Source organism: Argiope bruennichi, chromosome 9, assembly GCF_947563725.1.
Source record: "Argiope bruennichi chromosome 9, qqArgBrue1.1, whole genome shotgun sequence".
In the NCBI taxonomy this organism is placed as follows: domain Eukaryota; kingdom Metazoa; phylum Arthropoda; class Arachnida; order Araneae; family Araneidae; genus Argiope; species Argiope bruennichi.
This window is the reverse complement of record NC_079159.1, coordinates 83,381,040-83,396,890: the sequence shown is the minus strand read 5'-3', so window position 1 is coordinate 83,396,890 and position 15,851 is coordinate 83,381,040. Positions and strand designations below refer to the sequence as shown.

Sequence of the window (15,851 nt, the reverse complement as noted above, 5' to 3'; positions counted from 1 at the left end):
AATTCATCGCAGAAAAATTATTGTTGAAAATTATGCGAAAAAACACATTTTTAAATATTGTCAGAAAGAAAATTGCTAGGAAAAATAGTTGCATATATTCTCTAGTCATTAATTGGACAGTTCAGTTTTAAAAGAATGCAGAAATAATCTATGCGTAATAGTATGTTCGGAAGCCAATGCTTTCAAAATTTCAAAATACCATAAAATTTCTAATAAATTTAAATTGCAATTAAAATTTGAAATAATATCTTTGAGATGCACATTTCTCTTCTCTAAAGAATGCTTAGGCTGATTTTTGTTGCTCCAGAGCATATTGGTCTGTCCTGTAGAATACCAACACACGCACGCGTACACAAATGCTTCCTTTTATGAGTACAGATTAATTTAATTGTAATAATATTGAAATTTACAAATCACACTAATTTAACTGCAATAATATTCAAATTTACAAATCCACTAATATACCGGACATTTCTCTTTTCTAAAGTATGCCTGAATCGAATTTTATTTCTCTAGGGCATATTGGTCTATCCTGCAGAGTGCCAACACACGCATGCATACACAAATACTTCTTTTTATGAATAAATATTAATTTAACAGCAGTAATATTGAAATTTACAAATCCACTAACATACCGGATATTTCTCTTTTATAAAGTATTTTCGGACCGAATTTTGTTGCTCTAGGGCATATTGGTCTGTCATATAGAGAGCCGACATATGCACGCACATACAAATACTTCTTTTTATGAGAATATATTAATTTAATTGCAATAATATTGAAATTTACAAATCCACTAACATACTGGGCAATGAAGAATATGTGCACTAAATATGTTACCGGCAATACTCGAGCAATTTATTTGTTACTAATGGTACATTAAACGCAACGTACATCACGATCCGATACGAAGCTATTCCGTGCCTACTCGAAATAGCAATGCTTACAATTCCTGGTTATGGTATACGCATTCACGGAAATGTAATGAAAGTCTCTTTGAAGTTTTCAATTACATTAAGCGTGAAGCATTTTTAGACCCTAAAATACGCACCACCCCCTGCAAATGAAGACAGCAACCACTGTACACCAATCAACAAAGCATTTGCCGATAAGCCCGCATTTTCCCATCTCCGCTACGCATCTTATCAGACTCTGCAAACAAATGAAATAATGAGATAATGCCCAATCTCCGAGTCGCGCCGGATTGTCCCGTAATGAGTTATGGGACGAGGAATCCTCTGGTGTCGAAGGCTTTTGTCACTGGCGATAAATGGCGCTCAATCGCCCGCTGCAATTTGCATAATCGGCCCGGCTAACGAGGCATCTTAACCGCTCGCCCCCGTAACTCGGTTACCGGGGAGCGTGTATCGAAAAGCGCCCCTGCTAACGAGAGAGGGCTTTTTGCGAACTTCATTTCCATCTCATTAGGCATCGCGATTTCGAATCATTCAATTATCAACTCGGGAGGCACCCTCGAGCAGATAATTGAATATCTCAGCTATTTATTTTTTTCATTTTTTTTTCATCCTTTTCACTTTATATCCCCACCCCACCCCCCGCTCTTTCCTTACCTGCTTTTTCGCCTCTTTGATTCCCAATTAGAAATGTTTTGCGATTCTGCCGCGCTCTGCTAATCGAATTCAACCCCTCCAGAAACACAAATTTGCAATTTAAAACGAGACCACGATATGGAATGAGTTGAAGATTGTGATGGTGGCTTGCGGTGGGGGGTAGAGTCGGTGAGACTAGAGTCTGATCTAACGATAGAACGGATGCACCTGAAGATATACAAGATAGGGGTGGGTGGTAAAAAACTTGACTCTCGTTCACATCTTGTGCTCTCCCTTCCCCCACTCCTCCTCCTCGACCAAATATATTTCTTATTTCTAAGAAAAAAACTATTTATTCTTTACGCTATTGGAATTCCGCGTTTTTATTTTATCATTTCACTATTTACTTCATTTGATTTTTCTTTCAAAAATGTTCTTAATAATACACAGACATATATTGCTTTAAGGTATAATTATGTCACTTCCAACAATGCATTTTGTTTGATTTTTTTATAAAAAAATATAAATCAACAGATTACTGAAAGGTTAAACACGAAATGAACGATAGAAACACATTCGAAGAGTAAACAATTAAAAAAAACACGCATATATTTATTTTTGGAAGAATCAATATTTTCCACTTCGTTTAGGAAAAGTAATACATATGCTACCATGATGAAAAACAGGTTGATAGATATTACATTTATATTCGCAGAATCTATTAAAATGATTTTATGGATATAATAGGTATGGTTAAATATCAGTTGTAAATAATAAATGAGGCTTCTTCTAATATTTTAAGCATATTACTTTTCCTGACATTTTATGTAATAATTAGATTATTCTTTGCGGAATATCTGCTCATTAAAATGATTGATAATTTACTTAATATGAAATTTACATTCGCGCAAAATTAACATAACATTTTATGAACCTTCACATCTTTCATCTTCATTATTATGTCTTATGTATCACTAGTGATTTTCTATTTTCTATTTCTAAGTTTTAAGTCATTTCTGTATTCGTTGTCTGACTGGCAAGATTCATTGTTCATCATTGTCATCAAGCTAAATGAAATACACTAAAAAGAAATTAAAATAAAGCATTAGACTTTAGTGTCAAGATTAATCACTATAAGTTGGGACATTGTATCTTACTTATATTCTTAAATATTTATATTCTATTCTTTTTATTTGATAATCCAAAATAGCCAAACAAAGAAAAAATGGCAAATAATTTAATTTACACTAAAATAACAGGTGTAGAAAATGCATTGACTACAAAAATAAAGTACATAAAAAAATCTAACAGAAACTTTCAACAAATTCATGTGTGGAAATAATTTATAAATCTTTTAAAAAATATTGAAATTATATATATTCATTGTTCAATCATATTACTATTTTTGCTATTCGATTTTGTTCAGTTATCTATGATTTAGAACTATATCTTTATCGTCCTAATTAAGGAGCATTAACTTTTAGCCTGTATGTATCTTTCGCGGTATAGTGTTTGAAATCTTTTATAATAATTATATAATGATCTTGATTCATAAAAGAGTAAACAAGCGAAAATACCATCATTCACTTAATAAAATTTTTTATTTAATTTCCACTTTTCAACGATGTTTCTTGCACCTATTATGATCGTGAAATAGTAGATGCAATCTAACTAAATCACATTCTTAACATAGTCATTTTTAGCATTATTCTCGTCGCATTCCGAATTTGATTAATGGTTAGTGCGACCGATATTTGGATTCGAAATGCAATCATTTCATGGACTGGTGCAGTTTCATCATGATTTCGGTACAGAACATTAGCTAACCAATACTAACTAGTTCAGATTCATTATGTATTTAACCTTTAAACGCAAAGCTATATACATCTGCATCGAATGTTTAAAACCTCATATCTTTATATAGCAACCTTTCCATAGTGTTTTTTTTAAACTTTTCCAAAGTTATTTTATTGTTTCCGAATGCAATTAGAATCTTTGACAGTTTATTTCTTTATCTGTGACAATTTTCTTTGTTGGTGCACTATCTGAGTACAATTTCATTTCTGTGGTTGTTATGAATTACGATTATTTATATAAAAAATTATAAAAACATACAATAAAAATTGTTTTCGGATAGAAACCAGCTAAGAGTAACAAATAATATTTATATTTTTACATATACTAATAAATTTAAGCAAGAAAAATAGTTTTTTTTAATGTAAAAATACATTAATATGCAAAATTGATTCTGCATAAATTCGCTAAACTAGAAGGTTATCTCTTCTTTTGCAGTCTATGGCTGTATAGAAAGATGGCGTTGGTCACTAGCTTATATTTTCAAACAGATTGAGATGTAAAATTTCACTATGTAAAGGTACCACACACTGGTCGTGTAGCAAATGTAATGTTCCTTTATGGTTAAATGCGAAAAATAATTGTTCCGTGAACGTTCATGTTTTGTAATGTAATGAGAGGTATTATTTATGTTTTAAATAATATTATTTTGCGCATTAGATTTGTCGAACTCAAGGTATGATGATATAGAAATACATCAACATGTTTTTTTGAAAATAAAAAAAAATCGTATGAGGGGTTTTTTGTGTATTTTTCCCCTTAACTACACACATTTTTCGGTTGATTTCAAATTTTTTTTTAAATTAAAAAGTAACATTCACGCATTTGAGGGTTACAATATGAAAAATTGCTATCGTCTTTCATTAATGATTTAATGATAAAATCAAAGAATCCTTGCATTTCTTGTTATCTGTTTTTAAAGACGAACAGAGTAGACCGGCTGTTGTTTAACAATCTCATGGAAGTGGTTGAAGAATACGTGAGAAACAAAGGAGAATCCAAATATACTTCAAGAGTAACTTTGGCAACAATCAATGTATTTATATTTGAAGGTAGTACTTTGTATCGTGTATAAAAGCCAACAAAAGAGAGAATAGACCATAAATTTGTTTAACACCTTACGCTTGAGAGAGGACAAAGTGATTTTCGTGTCTTCCAAAAGCCAGTTGCAGACAGTAGTAAACATTGATATGATTTTGCTGAGGTTCTTAAGTGGCGTGCCACTCCTTCAAGGTAATCACAATAAAAGCTCTAAGTGGCGTCGTAAAAGAGAAACTGCTCACCTGCTCTTTCAGCTTCATTCTTTTACATTCGTTGAAAATATTTCCTGTCTTTTATGCGACTGCCCATACGACCGAGAGGAATTAAAACAAAGCACTGATTCATTATGCATTATTGCACATTTGTGAAACTTTTACCTTGAAACAGTGTAACGTTTCTAGTGTCGATGAATTTTTGCGGATAGTAAATCTTTTTTTCAATATTTGAGCCAATTAACCGCTTAACTGTTTTGCCCGAGCGCCATACGTGCATCGATTTATCAAATTTTGATAGTTGTAAGCAAAAAATAAACCATTCAGAAAATTTATAATTCAATATTGAAATTACTTCAAATACATAGATAAATCAAGTATTCAATAGATTTCCATTTGAATCAAAATAAGAAAATATTCCCCAAAATAGAAGGTGTCATCTTATTAGATAGTAAAGAAAATAAAACAGTGAAGGGGTTAAATAAATTTATTATTATTGTTGTTGTTGTTTTACCAACTTTTGGAGAAAACTCCGTTTTGCTTATAACTGACTGCTATCCTGATGAAAATCTATGGAAAGGGAAAATAAATGAGTAAACAAAAGCGGTTAAACAAAATCAAAGCGGTTAAATAACAAACCACACTATAAAAAAACAGTTAGGATTCCTGTTTCAGATGAAGATATATTCAAAATATTCAGATGCTATAAGACGGTCTGGTCAGAGAACAAGAATTCTCGCTCTGAATACATTAAATTTGACTAACTAATCATACCACGGAAACGCTTAGATATTGAGAAAAAAGATAAGGAAAAAGTGTGATGTTAGATCTAGTGCCAAAAAAATATGTCTCATAAAGTCACAAACTGTATGAGAAACAAAGAGAGAACAGAAGATTTAAAATACAAAATGTGAAAACGATAAACTTGTGAATGATGGAAAATAAAAAGAGATGGTTGGTAGGCTCGTACATGTTATACAAAGGAGCCTGTCGTTCGATTAATTTTAAAATTTGGGAATAAACTAATCATTACATTGGGCATGGGGGTTTAATTGTGTGGTAGGCACGATCATCAGATTAGATTCTTTTGGATTATTTCTTGTGAGAACAAAAATATGCACCTCGGGTGGATACTTAGAATTTCAGTTGTTTCAGAAAGTGGGTGGTTTTTATTAGCAACATGCACTTTCACCGATAGTACACTATTTAATTGCTTACATATTATGTTGTGTACAATACTGATGTTCATTGCAAATCTAACGCACCGCTATTTTGAGCAAATACTTATATTATCAATACTATGTCATATGTAAATATGATTCTTTTTGCTTCCATTAAGGCTTGTTTTTCTTGCAATACATTTGACAATAGTTTTGTGTTGTATAGATATAACTATATAAGCAACTTTCATACAACGGAAACAAGAATATCATTCTATATAGCTTGACCTGTTGTTTTCTAAACAACCAAATTTTATCTACATAGTCATGATCAGACTTGATTTTGTTGAATATCTTCAGTTATCAGCAATAATTTTAAACATTTGAGAAGTCATGATCAGACTTGATTTTGTTGAATATCTCAATTATATGTAATGATTTCAAACGTTTGATAAATAACATTTTAATGATATCCATCGCGTCTTTTAAAAAGCTCCAATGAATAGAATAAAATCAACTTCGGGAACGCGTGACGTCATAAGATCATGGAACGTTATAGTTTTCAGATATAGCTAATAATCTTTTTAATTATTATCATAGACCAGTTTAAAAACCATAAAACAGTTATTTTGAAGCGATTCTGCAATTCAAATATGATCAGAGAGTGGTGTTGAAATATCAGTTGAGAATCCTGTCTTCCATTCTAACATGGAATCATTAGGCTCTTAATGGCATATATATCGGGTACCAATCTAATATGAACAACAGACATTTGTGGAAATAAATATTTTGATGTTTGAAGCGATGGAATTTTGCAAACACCTTTTTTGTTTCTTTCTGCAAGTCCTGAGTTTTAACATTTTGTACATGTTCGTTAACTACCATAATATACTATTTTAATATTCTTATGTTTTTGTATTAACGTAGCTTTTCTAACACTGTACATTAACAAAGAAAATGTTACAAAGAAAGTGTTCAATTAGTCCATAGACAGCAACCATTACTTTATAAAACTAGAAAGAAATCGCTAAGAAAATTCATCAAAAATAAATTAACATAGCTTCAGTAGCCAGTTTTATATAGTTTCACAGATTCTTCAACTTAAATTCCGAAAAAGTCACAAGAAGTTTGAAAAAAGTGCGAATGTGATGAAAATCTTAGAATGGGTCAGCAAAATAAGAAGAAAAGAAGAAGAAAAAGAAAAAACGCATCGCTACGAATGTGTTACTTCCCATCGACTGGTCACTAATTTCTACGTGGGCTAGTCATTCGAAGCCTTTTCGACTAAGCGAGAACATTCAAATTTTATTCTGTCTAAATTCGAAATATTTCCTGTTCCATGGCATTTGCCAGATAAAATATATTCATAGTTTCTGTTACCTACTCCTCCTGTTAAAAGAGAAAAATATGAAACATACGAGAAAACAGCAAAAATATACGATTGTCTCTAGGAAATTTTTGGAAATTACATAATTTCCTTTTTGTATGAAATAATTTTATATAATCTTATTTAGAGGATCCTTTTTACCTTACCGTATAGGAAGTATAGAGAAAGCACTGTAACCATCAAAAACTTACAATTCAACATTTTTATAGATTTTCACATTTTAGACTTTCTAGAGTTCGAAAAACATATTTTTGGAAAATGTCGCTTATCTGTGACAAAGTTAACTCCCAAATGCTTTGAGCTAAATGGTTAAAATTTGGTATATAGTTTTTACACCAAATTTTCAGATTTGTATCAAATTTTGGGTAAAATCCGTCTGTCCGTCTGTACGAATATAAATAGCCACGATAATTACAAAACAAAGAGATGTAGATAGATAAAATTCATTATGCAGATTTAATATCTATATTGTAGACATCTGTCAAATTTTGAATAGTAAAAATAAATACATGTGATATGCTAAAATTTAAATTTCTAACCATAACGCTCGAGAGCAAAAGGATGAGAAATTTGCATGAATAGAAACATGAAACAAATTCAATAAAATGTATAAAGAAAAGAGTTATACGAACGTTCAATCTTGGAAGTATTCATTTCAGAACCCAAAATTCTCAAAAAAAAGTCACAAAATTTAAGAAGAATTATAAAGAATAGGCATTTGATTCTAGCCTGCAAACTCTATTGATCCTTTTGTCTCCTCTAGTTATTTATCTTAAATTTCTAACCATAACGCACGAGAGCAAAAGGATGAGAAATTTTCATCAATAGAAACATGAAACAGATTCAATAAAATGTATAAAGAAAAGAGTTATAAGAACGTTCAATCTTGGCGGTATTCATTTCAGAAGTCAAAATTCTGAAAAAAGTCACAAAATTTAAGAAGAATTATAACGAATAGGCATTTGATTCTAGCCCGCAAACTCTATTGATTCTTTTGTCTCCTCTAGTTATTTATCTTAAATTTCTAACCATAACGCACGAGAGCAAAAGGATGAGAAATTTTCATCAATAGAAACATGAAACAGATTCAATAAAATGTATAAAGAAAAGAGTTATAAGAACGTTCAATCTTGGCGGTATTCATTTCAGAAGTCAAAATTCTGAAAAAAGTCACAAAATTTAAGAAAAATTATAACGAATAGGCATTTGATTCTAGCCCGCAAACTCTATTGATTCTTTTGTCTCCTCTAGTTATTTATCTTAAATTTCTAACCATAACGCACGAGAGCAAAAGGATGAGAAATTTTCATCAATAGAAACATGAAACAGATTCAATAAAATGTATAAAGAAAAGAGTTATAAGAACGTTCAATCTTGGCGGTATTCATTTCAGAAGTCAAAATTCTGAAAAAAGTCACAAAATTTAAGAAGAATTATAACGAATAGGCATTTGATTCTAGCCCGCAAACTCTATTGATTCTTTTGTCTCCTCTAGTTATTTATCTTAAATTTCTAACCATAACGCACGAGAGCAAAAGGATGAGAAATTTTCATCAATAGAAACATGAAACAGATTCAATAAAATGTATAAAGAAAAGAGTTATAAGAACGTTCAATCTTGGCGGTATTCATTTCAGAAGTCAAAATTCTGAAAAAAGCCACAAAATTTAAGAAGAATTATAACAAATAGGCATTTGATTCTAGCCCGCAAATTCTGTTCATCATTTTGTCTCCTCTAATTATTTATCTTATATATCTATATGTTTTTATATCATCCTAAAAACATCGGTGTTCTTATTTTAAGAAACAGGGAATGCCTTTTCCAATGCTTTGTATCCCAAAAAAATGACTATTTTATTAATATAAAGTGTGGCAGATATTGTAAGGTAATGTTGCCGTACATTATTGATCAACAGGATGCTGAATTAATGTTTTTAAGATGCATCAATAAAATATTGATTGTTACTTTAATCTGCCTTAAGAATAACTTAGTTTTAAAGAGTTTTATTTAGCATTTGCTTATTATTATAGAACCAAAACTCCCCGGTAGATGTCGCACCAATTTTAAAACCCCAATTCACCCAAAACTAATTCATATCACTGGAAATATACGAATGACAACAATACCTCTATGTAAAAAGTTCATGAAAGGACAGATGCAGTCATCATAAGGCATTTTTACACAATTGTAAGTGACGCTGGAATAATTCGTTAAGTTCCATCCATTATGCTTTAAGTACCATCTATTATGTATCCAAAACAATGCTTGATTATGCAAGGCAATGTGAAGTCTTAGTGGTTTGAGCAAATTTTAACTTCCCTATATAAATATCTCATTTTTCGCTTCATTGTGCTTTAATATCCGAGAAAAGAGGTTGGATGGATCATCGTATTTGCAAGATTTTATTCTAAATGATTTTTTTTGTAGAGCCAAATGACGGTTGGGTTTATCGATAAAATATCAAGATACTGTTTAAAAAGTAACAGATTCTCTGTCATGAAAATGAGTAGAGCTCACACTAGCAAAATTGCATGAAATTTAGAGTCTAATTTCATGCTTGTTTATATTATGCAATTTCTAAAAATAATAGACATTTCAGGAACACTATCTTAAGATTTTCTATAGTCTTCCAATGATTCATAAATTTTAAGTTCGAACATCAGCAGCATTTATACCGCAATTAACATCACCGACACAAATTAGTGACATTTCCTTAATTTCATGTTAAGTATCAGTGGTATTTTATAGTAACACAAGTAAAATTACCGACACAAATTACTGACATTTATAGTGCAAGTAACATTATCGATACAAATTACTAACCACAATACTATATTTAGTGTCAGTGGTAATTTATAACACGAGTAAAAGTATCAACACAAATTACTGATATTTATAGAGCTAGTAAAATTACCGATACAATTACTGACCCTTCATTATACTTTGTTTAGTTTCAGTGGTATTTTATAATAACACAAGTAAAATACCGACACAAATTACTGACATTTATAGAGCAAGTGACGTTACCGATACAAATTACTGGCCTCTCATTAGTACTATGTTCAATATCAGTGGTATTTTATAATAACAAGAGAAAAATTACAGACCCGGATAACTGACATTTATAGTGCAAGTAAAATTACAGATATAAATTAATGACCACACATTAATACTATGTTTAATATCATTGGTATTTTATAACAAGACAAATAAAATTACCTATACAAATGAGTGGAATATACAGCGCAAGTAACATTACCGATACAATTACTGACCACTCATTAATACTATGTTTAGTATCAGTAGAATTTTATAATAAGACAAGTAAAATTATCAACACAAATTACTGACATTTATAACATAAGTGACATTACCGATACACATTACTGATCCCTCATTAATCTATTTATAGTGTCAGTTAAATTTCATAATAAGACAAGTAATTACTGACATTTATAAAGCAGCGATATTACCGATTACTCATTAATACTATGTTGTGAGTCAGTGTTATTTTTTAATAACACAAGTAAAATTATATACATAAATTTCTGATATTTATAGTGCAAGTAACATTACCGATACAAATTACTGACCACTCCTTAATACTATGTTTAGTGCCAGTGGTATTTTATAACACGAAATTACCGACTCAGATTGCTGACATTTATAGCTCAAGTGACATTACCGATACTAATAACTGACCATTCATTAATACCTTGTTTAGTGTCAGTGATATTTCATAATAACACAAGTGAAATACCGACATTTATAGTTTAAGTAACCTTACTGATACAAGTTACTGACCACTCATTAATATTATGTTTAGTGTTAGCGATATTTATAATAACACAAATAAAATTACCGACACAAATTACAGACAATTATGAAGCAAATGAAATGAATGACACAGATTACTGAGCACTCATTAATACTATGTTTAGTGTCAATGATATTTTATAATAACACAAGTAAAATAACCGACACAGATTACTGACATTTATAGCGCAAGTAAAATTACAGATATAAATTATTGATCACTCATTAATACTATGTTCAGTATCAGTGGTATTTTATAACAAGACAAGTAAAATTACAAAATAACAGCGTAAGTAACATTACCAATACAATTACTGACCACTCATTAATACTACGTTTTGTATCAGTTGTGTTTTATAATAACACAAGTAAAATTACCAACACAAATTACTGACCTCACTTTTTAATCTATAATAAGATTGATTTAAATATGTGGCATCGTTTGCTTACTACTTCATTTTTAGAAACTGTTTGTCATTTTCTTGGACCAGATGAGCAGTTATAGTCAATCAAGTCAAACATTTCATGAACACGTATCAGTGATAGAATAGCATTTTAACTAATTCGCATTCATTCCAATCCTATTATTATGTCTAATTTAACTTCCAAGTTTGGCAGGGCACGTTTTGTTTACTCTCCAATTTCCATCCAATACATCATGCTGTTCTTTCGTTAAAGTCATTCAGTGATGGCAAATATTTAAAATTCGGGCTCACAAATCGCGAGTGTTTGTACAGCAGCGTTCTGTACTCAGAAGGAAATGAGTCTAAAAGTTTAATCAGAGACTTAATTAGATGAATTCTTCGCAACGATGGAATGACCTCTCACTTCTCGAGGCAAATAGAGATAAATACGAGTACCTCTTAGGGTCAACATTTACGTTTCCATTAGAGCTGTTCATTAAATGCATAATTTAAAGCGAAGTGGTTGCAACGATCAACTTGACGAGACTCTTATACAAATTGACATAATATCTACTATTTAATGAGCTGTTGCTTGCTCTTGAAGGATATTAGAAATAATTTAAGAAATATTTTGCCAATGATGCAAAACTAAAGTTTTATGTAGTTAATTTAAGCAAAATGATTAAAAATGATAGATATGAAAATTAAAAAAAAATTAATCAAACCAAGATTTTAACAGAATTTCGATTTTTATTTTATATTTTATAATATAATTATTCCTGCCTTATAAAGCAATATTTTTAAACGTTTGCTTTTCCGCTTTCTCGTATACGAAGCATAGATAAAGTATTGTAATCCTCAATAAATTCGAACTCAATATTTTGATTTTAGAAATCAAGAAAGTTTTAGACTTTCCTGAGTTCGAAAAACACGATATTAAAAAAGTCCGTCCGTCTGTTTGTCTGTGATAAAGATAAATAAAAAACGCTTTGAACTGTACTGATGAAATTAGTATATATTTTTTTATACCAAATTTGTAGATTTCTATGAAATTTTGAGCAAAATATGTTTAGGAGAAGTTTGTCGGACCGGCAATTTAAATATCATTTAACACAATAACTAGAAAACGGAAAGAGCTAGAAATATAAAAATTCGGTGCATAAAAGTAAGGCCTATACTATAGACACTTGTTGAATTTTGAGTCAAATCCAATAAATGATTGACCACCAGTCAATCTGTATTTTAAGAAATATGTACATTCGAGAATTCAAAAACACAATGACTTATATATATCAAATTTGGTATGCAATTTTATGACTATAAATGCAATTTTGTATGTTCTATCAATTTTTTGTTTCAAACGGTCAAGAAACACATGTCTAAAACGAAAATTCGATTTTTGGATGTTAACACCCGCATGCAAAGGTTTAAACATAGAAAAACTCGCCAAGGGAGACACGATAGATTCAGTAAAATGACTAAATTCATGTCAAAGGTTAATATATCGTAACTATTGTACGCCAGTGCCAGTCAAGGCATTCTGTGGAATAACAACTTTATTAAAGAATATGCGAGAAAGTTTTGGGAAGACTACTCCAGCTAATTACTAACACAAATTATATTTTACATGACATTTAAGCTTTTGATTGAAGATGCAAGAATTTGAACACACATCCTTTCAAAAAGGCAATTTTGAAAGAAAGAAAAGAGAAAGTTCTCTCTCAAATCATTTGTATAGGATGCATTTGAATGTACATTTTGATCTTCCATGGGATATATAGGCATCGTACAACAGGTGATGTTATAGAATTGGGGAGTAAAACGATCTACTAAGTTATTAAAAACCAATATTTCAATGACACAAAACTTCTACAGTCCGTATTCAAAGGTAAAATCCTATGGGTGCAAATGTAATAGAGGTCTAGTAGAAAAGAAAACCTTCTGAAACGTATATACTTGTTAAATATATTAACTATAAAAAGAGAAAATTTGAAACATCCTATACTGTTTACATGCCGTTACTTGAAGCTTTTAAAACTGTCTAAGATTAAAGAAATTTTACATGTATCCAAATCTTTTCGAAAATAGTGTCTTACAACAAAATTTAAACTCAAAAAATTGCAACTTCCAGTATGATTTTTACGTACATTTTTATTGTAAAGATAATTAAACTTTGAGTTTAATTAGTTATATTAACGTCCCGTTGAAAAGCAACATTAGGGTTATTTTAGGACGGACCTCGTAATTCTGAACCACGATCATATGACGAGGACGAAACCTGAGCTGGCACCCCCTTCTCTACACCACACCATACCAGCGGGGGGACGTTTGGCTTTGACGGATTTAACGTGCAACAGACCCTTTACACGACGGTTCTTCGGTGGAATCGGGTCGCGAACCTGAAACCCTACAGCTCATGTGCCGAGACCTTATTACCAGGCCACAGCGGCCCTAAACTTTGAGAGTTTAGGATAGAATTTAGATTTTAAATGATAAGAAACTTTATGGGATGTCTTAAATACCTAATTAGAGTGGAAAATATGTGATTCATTATAGTAATTTTATATGCATTTTGGACGAGAAGTAAATCTAAGAAATCAATTTAACAGCTAATTTTTCATTCGAGGAAAAATGATGTTGCGAATATAATCACAACTACAATATTTATGAGATATTAATAGTTTAAATATAATTTTAGTAAAAATTAATAAAGTGAATTTGCTTCTCTAAAAGAAATAACGGGGATATTTTTTTTAAATATAGAAATAATTTTATTTCAATAATGCCTGTTTCCGCAAAAATTTCCTTCCTTTTTATTTTCATCCCTATAACTGAAAGAGAATCGAAAGTTTTCACAAATTTATTTTTAAATGCTTCATAAAAAAAATTGAAAGTAAATATTAATTTAATTAGTTTGTTTCACTTGATCTATTCGAAATAAAACGAAAATGTGCTTTATAATAATGTTTTAGCCATAACCATCACTGAAAATATTACATCAAATTTGTCAGCGGGATCGGTTTTCCCCAAACTTTCTGGCATATTCTCTAATAAATCTTTGGCGTGTTATTTGGCGATTAACCCCTGTTAATAATATCCAAAACCGAATTTATGTTTTGGATAAGTTTTGCTCAAACGATTGAAACAAAGTGACACTAAATTGCACGTGCAGTCACAAAATACCATACCAAATTTGATATATTTATCATTACATTTCTGAATTATTGCGTTTACTTGTTTTTCAAAGCACAGACTAATTGACAGTCAACCCGTAGTTGGATTTGGCACAAAATTTGACAGGCGTCTATACTAAAGATGTTAAATCTGTGTGCCGAATCTTACCTATCTAGCTTTCTTCGTTTTGTAATTATCGTGTTAGCTTATATTCGCACAGACGAATTTTCTCTGAGCACATTTTACTCAAAATTTGATAGAAACCTGCAAATTTGATGTGAGGACCGAATACCAAATTTCAATCATCTGGCTCAAATAAGACAGACGAAACAGACAGACATTTTCCAAAAATATGATTTTAGATCTCAGGAAGGGATAAAATGTAGAGATTTATTCTCGAGCTTGAATTTCTTGGCGATTGCTATGCTTTCTGTATACTATGAATACGAGAAAGTAAAAAAAAACTGGTCATCAGAAGATACAAAGTGTAATCTTATAACATCTTCTAAACAGATATTCTAGTAATAGGTATTCTTGCAACAGGTATTCTCGTATTCTTTTCAAGTTATTTCAAATAATTTCATTCACTTTAAAAAAGTGCAGAGAACGATTCGTTCCTTTAATAAGTGGAACGAAAGTCATTCCATTACATATGAGCATGATGCACGATATTTACATTCAGGACAGACTAATTAATTACTTCTGAGGGAGTAAATCCTAATTTTATAATAAAAAAAACTTTTCCTACCATTCCAAAGTTGGAAGAAAATGTGAAAATAAAAAAATAATAATGATTTAATTCAAAAATTTATATGGAGTCTTACAAAGTAAGACTCCTTACAACTACTGATATTTGTATATTTTAGAAGGATCATACAAATAAATCGTATCTTCGCGCCTACAGAGTTGATCGTCGCTACTTCTTTTTAGATTCTGACTCGCAGTTTAAGAAATCTATCATAAAGTTAATCTAAAACGACTAGATTTATTGGACTTCATTTCTTGATTCTGGCAGCGGCAATATGGAGAAAAATCATAAAAATATGTAATTTTATAAAAAGAAATAAAATTAATAAAAAAGAAATGGTTAATTATTTGAAAATTAAAAAAAAAAGAAATAGAAAAAAGAAACATAAATACTATATCTTATTCCTTTTAATATTTTTTTCTTTAGGCAGATTTAGTCATTTAGTTAATGTTTGTTTGCTATATTCCTTGTACAGCAAATTTTAGAAGGACCAATTTTTAGAAA

General features: G+C 30.5%; 1 protein-coding gene across 3 annotated transcripts in view; it reads right to left on the bottom strand.

The window, feature by feature from the left end:
* Positions 1 to 15,851, bottom strand: part of LOC129984435 (uncharacterized) — a 440,548-nt gene that overhangs the window by 168,383 nt on the left and 256,314 nt on the right. The gene's annotated exons all lie outside the window — the stretch shown is intronic.